Here is a 14,728-nt window from a genome sequence, read left to right as displayed (position 1 = left end):
AATAGGATTTGTTTCAGGAATTGACACAATAGTTTTACATTTAATTGTATTATATAACGGTTACAAAACAAAGAATATCGCCCGTCTGATCTCATGAGCGTGACCTGTTCTGTGCGTTATTACGGTAAATGGTCTGGGGGAAAAAAGTTAAATACAAAGGCTCCAATTGTTTTTTTTTGCATTCCCTACAAAAAATTTCAAATAAACCACTGACCTTCTTGTACCCAACAATGCAACCAAAAGAAAGTACAAATCGTCCCGCAAAAACCAGGTTCTCGTACGAGCACGCGGACTAAACGTTTTGTTGTAAATCTAAATCTGCTGATTACAGGAGGTGGTTTGTTTTTCTCACACCTTTTAATATATTTGGTGTAATTCACGTCCACTTTCTGCTAGGACTGGCGTCCGATGACCTAGGCCTCACTCGCACATCTGTGGTCCTTTATACGGCTGCCAATCACGGATCTGCAAAACACGGACACTCACACCCCTCCCCCTCTTCAGGGTGCGCGCCGCGGTTTAACGGACCAATAAATAGAATGGCCGAAACTGATCCGCAAAAATGGACAGTAATAGCGCCTGTTCTATAATCTGTGGAGCGGACATAGATTTGCAAAAATAACAGAAGTGCGCGTGGCCCCAAAGAAATTGGTCCGTTCACTGGAGTGCGCCAGAGGCCTGTGCGCGTTCACACGCTGTGTTTCCAGGCGTATTTTGGGACTAAACGCCCTGAAATATACCAGAAAATACGGCAGCTGAACGCCTGCAAATGTAATTTTCAGCCATTTTTGCCTCGGTGTGTGAACTTCGTCTTATAAATGCGGACCACGGTGTATTAGGAACATTTTATATTCAGAATAATTACAAGTGATCTGATAATACAGAAAGGAGCCGAGATGTCGCCAGTGTCGTACACTGCACGGTTTCCGCGTCCGCCTATACAGCGCTGTACGTGTTCCGCGGCGTCCTATACAGCGCTGTACGTGTTTCGCGGCGTCCTATACAGCGCTGTACGTGTTTCGCGGCGTCCTATACAGCGCTGTGCGTGTTCCGCGGCGTCCTATACAGCGCTGTACGTCTGTCCACATTGTAAGCGCAGTCTATATGAGCACTCCAGCACCGCATCCCCCTCCACCAGCAGAATTAATGATAAATCTCTGGGTCTTTGATGCCCCCGAAGTGACTGCGACGATCAATATCGCAGCCGCTGAATACACGAGAAAATGAGGGGATTTGTTAAGTGCTTTCTTGGCTTTCGGCCACTTTGTTAGTGACTGAGCCTCTTAATTGATGAATTCCTAAGATTGGGAACCAGAATCCTTTAACCCTTTCATCTATCACATGACCGTTGAGGGATCTGCCTCGATATTTAAAGGGCTTCTACTCCATCACGTACCATAAATAGTAATTCCGGGAGGGGGCCCATTGCGGACTCACCCAATATTTGCTTTGCTTACAGCAATGACCTCGTGCTCAGTGATCTGCAGTCATGGACGTTGCTGTCTGTGAATGGTAAAGCACCAGGATGTAGGTATGTGGCTGGAATCTGCTAAATATGCTGCTATAACTGGGGGAACGGAGACCCCGCAATAATATTCCGAGCGACAGTCATTGAGGCGGGGGAGGCCATTACATACACAGTTACATAGTTTGTACGGGCGAAAAAAAGACACGTCCATCAAGTTCAACCAAAAGACGGGAAACGGGAAGGTAAATATTTCTACACACAGGAGCGGATATATTTTTTGTTCTAGGAAATGATCTTCAACCTTTTTTGCAGCATCTCCTGTCCCTGCTGTGACGACTCCTGCGGTGACTATTCCATAGATTCACCGCTCTTACAGTAAAGAAGACGTTGAACCTTTTTTTCTCCAGACGGAGGGAGCGCCCCCTTGTTTTTTGTGGGGGTTTTACATGGAACAGGATTTCACCATATTTTTTGTATGTGCCATTCATATATTTATATAAGTTCCTCATGTCCCCCCTCAGTCGTCTCTTCTCATGGATAAATGGGTTTCATTCTTTTAATCTTTCCCCATAACTTAGATCCTCCGCACCCCTTATTAGCTTTGTTGCTCTTCTTTGTATTTTTCCTCCTTTCTATGAACTGGAGCCCAGAACTGAACTGCATATTCTAAATGAGGCCTCACTAATGCTTTGTAAAGTGGTAATATTACATCCCTGTCCCGCGAGTCCATGCCTCTATAATACACGACAATATCCTGCTGGCCTTAGAAGCAGCTGATTGACATTGTGCTGTTATTTAGTCTATGATCTACAAGTACACCCAGATCCTTCTCAACAAGTGACTCCCCCAATGTAGCGCCCCCTAGGACATATAATGCATGCAGGTTATTACACCCAGATCCTTCTCAACAAGTGACTCCCCCAGTGTAGCTCCCCCTAGGACATATGATGTGTGCAGATTATTACACCCAGATCCTTCTCAACAAGTGACTCCTCCAGTGTAGCTCCCCCGAGGACATATGATGTGTGCAGATTATTACACCCAGATCCTTCTCAACAAGAGACTCCCCCAGTGTAGCTCCTCTAGGACATATGATGCTGCAGATTATTACACCCAATGTAGCTCCTCTAGGACATATGATGCCGTTTTTACATTGGCCACTAGATGTCAGCACAACAGGTACCAGAGCAGCATCCTGCTTGTCAGCCTGCTGTGAAGTGGAATGTTCTCAGTACAATCTGATGGAAGATTAATGACAGACCGATAGTTTGATGGGTCTGCCGCACCCAAGAGGAACAGAATGCCACCCTGACAACTAATGTGAGAGCGTAGTCTAAAAAAAAGCCATAGATCTGAAGATTCTTGTAGATCCGGCCGGAATCGCTGATAATAATTACTTGGACCATTGAATTATGGGTTTATGGTTCATCAGCTATTACTGATAAGTTTAGTTGTGTGGTGTTAACAGGGGGCGGGGCCCTGACAACTACTAATCACCAGTAATAGACGTGGGATGATTACTGTGTGAACATGGCGGATCTCATAAACCGCCAATCACAATATAAACCGGCCACACAAAAATGGAAACACAAGTAACAAAGTCGTCTAAAATCTTTGTGTTAAGGTGTAGTCCCACGTTGCGGACATACTGCGGTTTTTGCCTTTAAATAATGATAGAAACTCTTTACGATCGCAATTTCTGTGTACACCCTAATGATTCCTACTACACAAAGACGCTATTAACCCCTTAGTGCACCTTGACGCATCTGTACTTCATGGTTTGCACTGCATTAAGGCACCGTGTAGTACAGTTACGTCCTGGTGCTTTTCTGTCACCATGTCAAAACACATGGTGACAGAACAGTGACATCGGCTGTTACTGTGACTCGGGGAAACAATCGCAGCGCTGCCAGCGATCGCTGTGATTGGTCAGTCAGTAGTGACTGACCAATCACAGTATTGCAGCATGGTTACTGGGCTAAAAGAGCCGGGTAGCAACGCTAGCCGATCGGCTGTTCGCAACAGGAGGCCTAACAATGGCCCCGTCTGCCAAGTACGGAGGCGGGGCTTAAAAGGCTTCCGGCCGCCGATGAAAGATGGTGGCGGGCTCAGAAGCTGAGCCTGCTCCATCAGCCCATACTTCCCAACTTTTGAATTCGGAAAAGAGGGACATTTTAAGCCACGTCCCCTAACCAGGCCCAATATCAACACATCAAATCACGGCCAGAACCTTCTGCAAACAACGCGCGCACATTGTCACTGCGGATCTCTGGACTGTCTGGATATCACAGATATTATGGATCCGGTTATATCGTCTTTGTGTTACTTTTCCTATCTTGGGTATAACATTCGCTCATCACGGCGGCAGCAGCTGCAGGACAAACCAACAGGCTGAGAACAATGAAAGTCGAGGAAGACCCTGTGGTGGATGACTTTTCAATTGACAGGTAGCAGAGTTACATGATGGGGATTTATTTTTTTCCAGTTGTGTAACACTGCTACCGGTCAATAAAAAAATCATCCACCAGAGCCCCCCTGTAGATCGCTCCACACACAGCCCCCCTGTACATAGCGCCAGACACAGCCCCCCTGTACATAGCGCCACACAGCCCCCCTGTACATAGCGCCAGACACAGCCCCCCTGTACATAGCGCCACACACAGCCCCCCTGTACATAGCGCCACACAGCCCCCCTGTACATAGCGCCACACAGCCCCCCTGTACATAGCGCCACACACAGCCCCCCTGTACATAGCGCCAGACACAGCCCCCCTGTACATAGCGCCAGACACAGCCCCCCTGTACATAGCGCCAGACACAGCCCCCCTGTACATAGCGCCAGACACAGCCCCCCTGTACATAGCGCCAGACACAGCCCCCCTGTACATAGCGCCAGACACAGCCCCCTGTAGATAGCGCCAGACACAGCCCCCCTGTACATAGCTCCCGACACAGCCCCCCTGTAGATAGCGGCAGATAAAGCCCCCCTGTGCATAGCGCCTCACACAGCCCCCCTGTAGATGTGTATGGGATATGCCCGGTACGGGGGGGGGGGGGGGAGGGGGGTTTCTGCTTGGTCTGATCTGTCGCATGGTCTCTGGGTTCTCTTGCTGTGATACGATTTTTATCCTCTCTCTGATGCATAGTGTGGACGCAAGTTAAGTTCATTATGCTGTATGGGGGTTCGGCTGCCGAGTGTCGTGGTGCCCACTGTCCTGAATGCATTGTCAGTAATGTCTATTTTGTATAGATCAGTGTCCTGATATCCATGTATTCTGTTTAAAATATCATCTTCTCTTCTGCTGGTACATTGTGTTCGGAGAGGTTATGTGCATAGGACTTTATCTCATCCTATTTTGTGCTCTTTTTGTTTTCTACTGCAATATTTGTATGCTGGTTGGGTATATTTTCTGTTTTGATGTATAAAATTTCTGATGAAAATATAAATAAAAGAATGTTACAAAATAAGGCCCCAAAATCCACTAGTTGCTCCTTTGCTCCTGAGGCTTGTAGTTCAGTCCATTACCGCACTAGGGCCATATGTTGGATATTTCTAAAAAAAACTGCAGAATCTGGGCAATAAATATTGAGTTGTCTTTCTCTGGTAAAACCTTTTGTGTTACAAAAAAATGGATCAAAACTGATTTTCTGCAAAAAAAATGACATTTGTAAATTTCACCTTTAATTCTTCTGAAACGCCTAAATGGTTAAGTAACTTTCTAAATGCTGTTTTGAATACTTTGAGGGGTTCAGCTTTTAAAATGGTGTGATTTATAGGGGGTTTATAGTATATAAGGCCCTCAAAACCACTTCAGAACGGAACCGGTCCCTATAATAAGGCTTTTGAAATTTTCTTGGAAATGTGAGAAATTGCAGCTGAAGTTCTAAACCTTGTAACGTCCTAGAAAAATAAAAAGATGTTTAAAAAACAATGCAAACATAAAGTAAACAAATGGGAAATATAAACTAGTAAGTATTTTGTGTGGTCTTCCAAGCAGATACATTTAAATTTTAATTTTTTTTTTACTTTTTGGCCAAGTGGGAGTTGTACAGAGGAGTGTATGACTCTGACCAATCAGTGACATACACTTCTCCCCATTAATTTACACTGCACTAGTGATATAGCTATATCACTATGTGCAGCCACATAAACACACTGTAACATTACTGCAGTGTCCTGACAGTGAATATACATCACCTCCAGCCAGGACGTGATGTCTATTCACAATCCTGACACTTCGGTAAAGTTTATGTGAGATTTACAGCAAGGCAAGCGTAGTCTCGAGAGATTACGCTGTAAACTGTCATTTAAAACGAGATTTATTTTTTATTTTTTTTTTAAAAATGGGGCCGTAGCGTACAAATCTATAATATTTTATGGCAGAAACATTCACCAGCTCGTAGCGTAGTTTTCACTTTCCAGTGCGGGAACGGCCAGAGATGCGCCTCTCAATAAATTAGGCGCGGTTTACTCCAACTTTCTTTATCTGAAGACCTGGTTGCTGCACGCCATGGTTTGCAACTTTTTTTTCATGCAGTTTACACAAAAAAAAACAGGTGTAAACTGCATAATAAGTGGGGACCGTTGTGTTGTAATTCTTTAGCATTGAACTCCAGACTGATACATTATACCTGCCCTGACACATTGTAACAAACTATCTAAACAGCAGAGTGATTTGTTGCGCTGATGTGTTTAGCTCCCCGAGGAGAGTCTAGACTGGATACACTGCATCCATTCACTAACAGCAAGCCAAGATCTTGTGAAGAATTAGAAAGTGGCAGAACTTCTCATTTATTTTTATTTGATCTTTGCACTTTAAGTAATCGGACATAAACTTTTTGGGGACACTTGATTATTTGATTGTGTTCACCCCATGCAGGGTGGCCTGATTTACATGGAAAATCTATTGAAAGCTCCCAACGGGCATGATGTAGATCGGAAAACTCTATAGCATACCCTCAAGTCTGTGCAGTTTTTTTCTGCACTGTGTGGGAGATATTTTGTTAAACCCCATTCACATTTACTTTACTTTAGTTGCAGATTTTGGCGCACACAGCAGCGCGGATTCCTGCACACATGTAATACTGACTGCGGCCAGCAGGTGGCAGTGTGTCCCGCTCTATGGAGTAACTGCAGATCTTTCCATCATGAAGCCTTGTTCATTGCTGTACAATAAGTTCATCTTTGTAAATTCATGGGAGTCATTAAGACGAGGAAGATTTTCTCTTCTTTTGAGGTTTGTTTTAACTGGAGACAGATGGTCATTTAGATGAAACTGTACAATATTATCTTTTTTTTTTTTTTTATAAGCTCAGTGGTTGGCGACATGAAGAATAAATTGAACTCTGGGGAGTGCTGGGGTTTTACGCCACGAGCTAATAATTTACTACAGACGGTGAATCTACCATCTGATGAGGTTTTTGCCCTGTAATGTTGCGCCTTCTTCATCTGTATTCCTTTATGAAATGTCTTGTCCTTATCGCTGCACAAGTCAATGCTACAGAAAAATTCTAATTACCCGGAAGATTGGCGGCGGATACGTTTCAAGTTCATCAGGATGATCCCCAAAACCATCAATCACTCCGAGGCGCTCAGATATGTTATTACTATTAACTATTCCATGGAGCCAAGATCCAATAATATGGAGGAACTCAGGTCTGAACTTCATCACCAGTGTGTTTGTCTTCAATCTATAGAGGTCCAGCATTCTGTACTATCCTAATATATCTTAATAGCGGGTGGAGTCTCGTTTTTCTGATACAGAGCGCCAAAACCCCTGCATAGACAGATGATAAAATTCTGTTTCCCTGCAGCTGCCACTAGAGGGAGCTCACTACATACAGATATATACATCTCCCGTAGAGTTACATGAAAGGTTCTGCTGCCTGCAGTCACCACTAGAGGGAGCTCACTACATAAAGATATATACAGCTCCCATAAAGTTACATGATAACGTTCTGCTGCCTGCAGTTACCGCTAGGGGAGCTCACTACATACAGATATATACAGCTCCCATAGAGGTACATGATAACATCCTGCAGCCACCACTAGGGGGAGCTCACTACATACAGATATATACAGCTCCCATAGAGTTACATGATAACATTCTGCTGTCTGCAGCCACCACTAGGGGGAGCTCACTACATACAGATATACAAAGCTCCCATAGAGTTACATAATCACATTCTGCTGCCTGCAGTCACCACTAGCGGGAGCTCTCTGTATACTATGTTATTATTGAGCTCAATGTATGTACAGTATGCAGTAAGCTCTTAGCTCCCCCTAGTGGTGGCTGCAGGCATCTGGAATGTTCTCATGTAACGGTCTATGTAGGATTTTGGAGCTCTGTATTAGACAATTGGAACCCTGACCACTGTAAATATATATTATATAATTAATCAGCACAGAATTTTGGATCTTAAAAAAAACCATGATGATAAAAAGTGCAGATTCTTTTTAAAAATAGTGTTTTCTGTAATTCAGTAAAATGTATCAACATTCACAGCAAATGTAAGAATTGACAACACTTTTCTGCAAGAGATGTTCTGTAAAGCTGGTTATAGATTTTCCTCTAATCCAACGAGCATTCTATTCCGTTCTTTGTTTTGCGCTCAGCACGCTCACTGGGGGAGGGGCATAAAATCACTATGTGCCGCCATATAAATAAATAGCATGTATGGAGCATGCTGGGAAATATTGTACCTTTTATATTACGTCACAAACATTTTTATTGTACTATTATTATATATAATGGAGTATATTCGAGTATTATATACGAGTCACGTGACATTGACAACCTGCTGATTGGCTGAGATTGCTCCGATCCCAATAGTTACTCCACGACTTCTGCTTCAGAATTTTGGCAAAATCATCATAAAGCTAAATTAATCTTATTGTGTCCATGTGTTAATGAATAGTAAATGAAAAAAAAAAAATCCTTTGTATGAATAAATAAACTGTGTTTTAATTCCTTAACAATTTATAGATCTCTGCTGGCTGTCAGTGAATTATAGGAACGTTTGTTATTTACATCCAGAGTCTCAAAACCTTTCCTGACCCAATCTCATACAGCAGCAGAATTCTCATATATTGTAACAAGCCATGCATCGGGAGTCAACTGGACATAATTGTTTCCATTCACTGAAAACCAGCAGAGATCTTGAAAATGGTTAAGGAATTGAAAAAGAAAGTCTATTAGAAATTTACAGAGCTTTTTATTAGTCACCAAGTAGGCTGTGTTTACATAAAAGTAGAAACCCCCTTTAATACATTATCCCTTATTTACCACCTCCAGATTTCATAGCCCTGCACAGTGACTGGATTTAAAGTTACGATTGATTAACTTCCTAGTAATTTCCAGGACTCATCTGATCTGAACCCATTTTACTGACTGCAGAGGCTGGTACAATGTGGTGGCGGAAACAAGGATTAGTTTACAGGTATCTGATTGGCTACATATTAGTCACCTGATCATTAGTTAATATTGTGCTGGGATTTCCTGCTGTGAGAGGGGACACTCGTTACATGTAGTTTTCTCTTTTCTTGTTTTTGACCCATTTGATATGAGGTCTCACGGCTTTACCAATGTCCATGAATAATAGTTAATTTATCTTTAATTATCATTGTATTCAAGCAGCATAGTGACATGGCGGGTAGAGCGATAAAGATACCAAGGGCTGCACTACAATGGGTTAAATGCGGCTCTCCAGTGATACTTTATTAATACACAATGTCTCCTCTTGATGGGGTTGTGCAGTTATAGCTGCTTTTTTTTTTTAACTTCTGCTTTGCATGAAATCCAGACACAATAATCGTAAACTCTGCTGCATCGTTTGTTCTTAAAGGGAACCCGACCTCAAAACCTTGGGAGTGACGGTGATAATGACCAACGCTGGTGATTATTCTTATATTTATGGCACTGTAATGGTTAATTACATCGGTGGTCTCATCCTTGTAAGACGGCAACGATGATTGTAGAGTTTAACCCTTTAGGACCACTTATATTTGTTTCTCATTTTTACATCTTGTTTTTTCCCGCAATCCATAACTTTTGCGCTGATGCAGCTGCATGAGGTCCTGTTTATTGCAGGATGAGTTGCACTTCTTATATGAAACATTTTGAGCCACATATATTGCAGCACTGAAGGAGTTAACGGCTGGGATTGGGGCCAAAATGCCATAGTTTCTGATCAGATTCCTCTCTGGTTCCTGCCTCTTATCCTGCATATCTCCATAGTGATGCTCCGGGACATAACCACAGGGATTTACTAAGAACGACCCCAAATTGATGTGTTTTCGGTGGATTGTTCCCAGTTTGTTGTATTTTTATGAGACTCAATAATAGAGGGACGTGATCTGGTCGTGCTCCCACAACTGAGGTGCTGCTACAATGGAATAGTCTATCAACCTGGACTCTGGGACAAGAGAAAGATTTGCGCTGCTGCTGTGTTCAGCTCACAGAGAATTGTCTACACTGACACATTGTAACAATCCCTCAGCTGTGGGTGTGAACAGGACCAACTTTCACCCTTTCAGCCTCTGCATGTAAAGTATGGTCTTTTCATTCACTGACAGCAAATAGAGATCCTGAAAATTATGAGGGATTGAAACATAAGGGGGAATTTATCAACCTTTCTATATAAGTTTTCTGGCGCAGAAAGTCGCAAATGACCTAAAAGTTGCAAGTCGTGTTGAAAATGTGGGGAAAGGGGCGTGGCTTAATCAAATGTCGTGGGGCCACCAAGGCGCGACACATTTTTTATAAATTATAGCGGAAATCTACACTAGCTTCTAGCTGGCGTAGATTTCACTCTGAGGGGGCGTAGCAAGGAAGAAACCCGTACCTTGTCGCCCCCCACCCTGATCAGACTACGTCCTCCTTCCCCATCAGAAAATAAAAAGCTAATATATATATATAAATAAACTACTCACTGCTCCTCTCCTCTTCTCTGGCTCCCACAGCTCATACAAGGTCCTGATGTAGAGACCCGGAGGGGAGAAGAAAGGGGAAAACAAAATCCAGTTAATGGCTGAAATTCTTTCTGCCGCCACTAGGGGGAGCTCACTGCATATGAATTTGAGTTCAATGAAAGCTGTATAAATCCCTTTTCCTCTAGTGGCACCTGCAGGCAGCAGAATGTTATCATGTAACTCTATGGGAGCTGTATATATCTGTCTCTAGTGAGCTCCCTCTAGTGGTGGCTGCAGGCAGCAGAATGTTATCATGTAACTCTATGGGAGCTGTGTATATCTGTATGTAGTGAGCTCCCTCTAGTGGTGGCTGCAGGCAGCAGAATGTTATCATATAACTCTATAAGGAGCTGTATATATCTGTATGTAGTGAGCTCCCTCTAGTGGTGGCTGCAGGCAGCAGAATGTTATCATATAACTCTATGAGAGCTGTATATATCTGTATGTAGTGAGCTCCCCCTAGTGGTCGCTGCAGGCAGCAGATTATCATGTAACTCTATGGGAGCTGTATATATCTGTATGTAGTGAGCTCCCCCTATTGGCAGCTGCAGGCAGCAGAATGTTATCATATAACTCTATCAGAGCTGTATATATCTGTCTGTAGTGAGCTCCCCCTAGTGGTCGCTGCAGGCAGCAGAATCCTTCCATGTAACTCTATGGGAGCTGTATAAATCTGTATGTAGTGAGCTCCACCTAGTGGCAGCTGCAGGCAGCAGAATGTTATATAACTATGAGAGCTGTATATATCTGTCTGTAGCGAGCTCCCCCTAGTGGCCGCTGCAGGCAGCAGAATCTTACCATGTAACTCTATGAGAGCTGTATATATCTGTCTGTAGTGAGCTCCCCGTAGTGGTCACTGTAGGCAGCAAAATCTTACCATGTAACTCTATCGGAGCTATATATATCTGTATGTAGTGAGCTCCCCCTAGTGGTGGCTGCAGGCAGCAGAATGTTATCATGTAACTCTGTGGGAGTTGTATAAATCTGTATGTTGAGCTCCCCCTAGTGGCAGCTGTAGGCAGCAAAATGTTATCATATAACTCTATGAGAGCTGTATATATCTGTCTCTAGTGAGCTCCCCCTAGTGGTCGCTTCGCTGCAGGCAGCAGAATGTTACCATTTAACTCTATGAGAGCTGTATATATCTGTGATAGTGAGCTCCCCGTAGTGGTCACTGCAGGCAGCAGAATCTTACCATGTAACTCTATCGGAGCTATAAATATCTGTATGTAGTGAGCTCCCCCTAGTGGTGGCTGCAGGCAGTAGAATGTTATCATGTAACTCTGTGGAAGTTGTATATATCTGTATGTAGTGAGCTCCCTCTAGTGGTGGCTGCAGGTAGCAGAATGTTCTCATGTAACTCTATGTGAGCTGTATGTAGTGAGCTCCCTCTAGTGGTGACTGCAGGCAGCAGAATATTATCATGTAACTCTATGAGAGCTGTATATATCTGTCTGTAGTGAGCTCCCCCTAGTGGTCGCTTCGCTGCAGGCAGCAGAATGTTACCATTTAACTCTATGAGAGCTGTATATATCTGTGATAGTGAGCTCCCCGTAGTGGTCACTCCAGGCAGCAGAATCTTACCATGTAACTCTATCGGAGCTATAAATATCTGTATGTAGTGAGCTCCCCCTAGTGGTGACTGCAGGCAGCAGAATGTTATCATGTAACTCTATGGGAGCTCTATATATCTGTATGTAGTGAGCTCCCTCTAGTGGTGGCTGCAGGCAGCAGAATGTTATCATATAACTCTATGAGAGCTGTATATATCTGTATGTAGTGAGCTCCCCCTAGTGGTCGCTGCAGGCAGCAGATTATCATGTAACTCTATGGGAGCTGTATATATCTGTATGTAGTGAGCTCCCCCTATTGGCAGCTGCAGGCAGCAGAATGTTATCATATAACTCTATCAGAGCTGTATATATCTGTCTGTAGTGAGCTCCCCCTAGTGGTCGCTGCAGGCAGCAGAATCCTTCCATGTAACTCTATGGGAGCTGTATAAATCTGTATGTAGTGAGCTCCACCTAGTGGCAGCTGCAGGCAGCAGAATGTTATATAACTATGAGAGCTGTATATATCTGTCTGTAGCGAGCTCCCCCTAGTGGCCGCTGCAGGCAGCAGAATCTTACCATGTAACTCTATGAGAGCTGTATATATCTGTCTGTAGTGAGCTCCCCGTAGTGGTCACTGTAGGCAGCAAAATCTTACCATGTAACTCTATCGGAGCTATATATATCTGTATGTAGTGAGCTCCCCCTAGTGGTGGCTGCAGGCAGCAGAATGTTATCATGTAACTCTGTGGGAATTGTATAAATCTGTATGTTGAGCTCCCCCTAGTGGCAGCTGTAGGCAGCAAAATGTTATCATATAACTCTATGAGAGCTGTATATATCTGTCTGTAGTGAGCTCCCCCTAGTGGTCGCTTCGCTGCAGGCAGCAGAATGTTACCATTTAACTCTATGAGAGCTGTATATATCTGTGATAGTGAGCTCCCCGTAGTGGTCACTGCAGGCAGCAGAATCTTACCATGTAACTCTATCGGAGCTATAAATATCTGTATGTAGTGAGCTCCCCCTAGTGGTGACTGCAGGCAGCAGAATGTTATCATGTAACTCTATGGGAGCTGTATATATCTGTATGTAGTGAGCTCCCCCTAGTGGTGGCTGCAGGCAGTAGAATGTTATCATGTAACTCTGTGGAAGTTGTATATATCTGTATGTAGTGAGCTCCCTCTAGTGGTGGCTGCAGGTAGCAGAATGTTCTCATGTAACTCTATGTGAGCTGTATGTAGTGAGCTCCCTCTAGTGGTGACTGCAGGCAGCAGAATATTATCATGTAACTCTATGGGAGCTGTATATATCAGTATGTAGTGAGCTCCCTCTAGTGGTAACTGCAGGCAGCAGAATGTTATCATGTAACTCTATAGAAGCAGTATATATCTGTATGTAGTGAGCTCCACCTAGTGGTGACTGAAGGCAGCAGCATCTTATCATGTAACTCTATGGAAACTTTATATATATAGTATATCTATATGTAGCCAGCACCCCCTAGTGGTCATTGCAGGCAGCAGATTGTTATCATGTAACTCTATGGGAGCTGTATATATCGGTATGTACTGAGCTCCCCCTAGTGGTGACTGCAGGCAGCAAAATCTTATCATGTATCTCCATTCTAAATATATCAGTGGTATACGTCTGAAACGCGTAGGCATCATCGAAACAGTTTTTTCCTTGCATCTGGAAGTTATACTTTTAAAAGAATTAGAATCAAATTGGAACTGTGTTTCTATTTTAAACTTCATTGCGCTGGATCATTGTTCTCTTTTTTTTCCCTGTCTCTACTACTGTGTGCCGTCACAGCGATCCTGGCGCAAACCTGCGGTGATAACGTGCTGAATGGTGAGCTGGAGGAGATAAATGTCCTGCCCATGACCGCCACTAACCACTGCACCATCCTAAACAACATAATAATATCCTTACAATAAATGGTTAAGTGTTAACTACTAAAGCACCATAGACCTCCAGGGATTTTAGAGATTTCCCATAACCACCATGTATAATATATATCAATATTAACCCCTTCTTTGTATGACCGGAATACGATCACTAACCCTAAAACCACCCAATGTAAACGTGTATAATGTAGTTAATGTAGAAAGTTGGCAAAGTTTGTATAATCGGGGGAACGTTTCTATTTGTGTTGTGGGCACAAATCCACCTGGAAACTGCGACTTCAGGAGTCGGTGGCCGCACGTTACTCGCTGACGCTGTACATTAAATGTGATTACGTTTCCCTCTGAGCCGGACAAGAACACGAGGATTTATACGAACAGTAAATCTGGATATTAACCCCTGAGCTGCTGAGCTGGTGTCCCCTGTGATTGCTGGGGTCGTATTTGACCTCTAGCGTCCGTGTATTTGACACGTTCTTGGCCGCCGCGCTGCATATTGTTTAGTAAAGCAGTAACTTCTTAATGAGCCCATGTGACTTCCAATTTGTGGCCGCGTCCTGTCCGATGACTAGGGCAGATGCCATAAGAAAAACGGACTGACATTGGTGAATTAATGGCCCAGAAGAAGCAGAAATGGATCTGGAGTTAATGTGAAGCCATTAATTGTAATATTCATCAGACTGATCATTGGTGGGAGCTGCAGCGCGAGTATCAACTGCAAATGGGACATTGTCCGAACGAGAGAAGAGACGGCGCATTAAATTGTAGCGTGGATGGGGTCAGACGGATCCAACGTGTCTGCAAAATCCAAAAAATAACCTCTGCCTCATCTAGACAA

The sequence above is a fragment of the Rhinoderma darwinii genome, chromosome 6, assembly GCF_050947455.1.
Source record: "Rhinoderma darwinii isolate aRhiDar2 chromosome 6, aRhiDar2.hap1, whole genome shotgun sequence".
NCBI classification, from domain to species: Eukaryota; Metazoa; Chordata; class Amphibia; order Anura; family Rhinodermatidae; genus Rhinoderma; species Rhinoderma darwinii.
Note: the sequence above shows the minus strand (reverse complement) of the source record.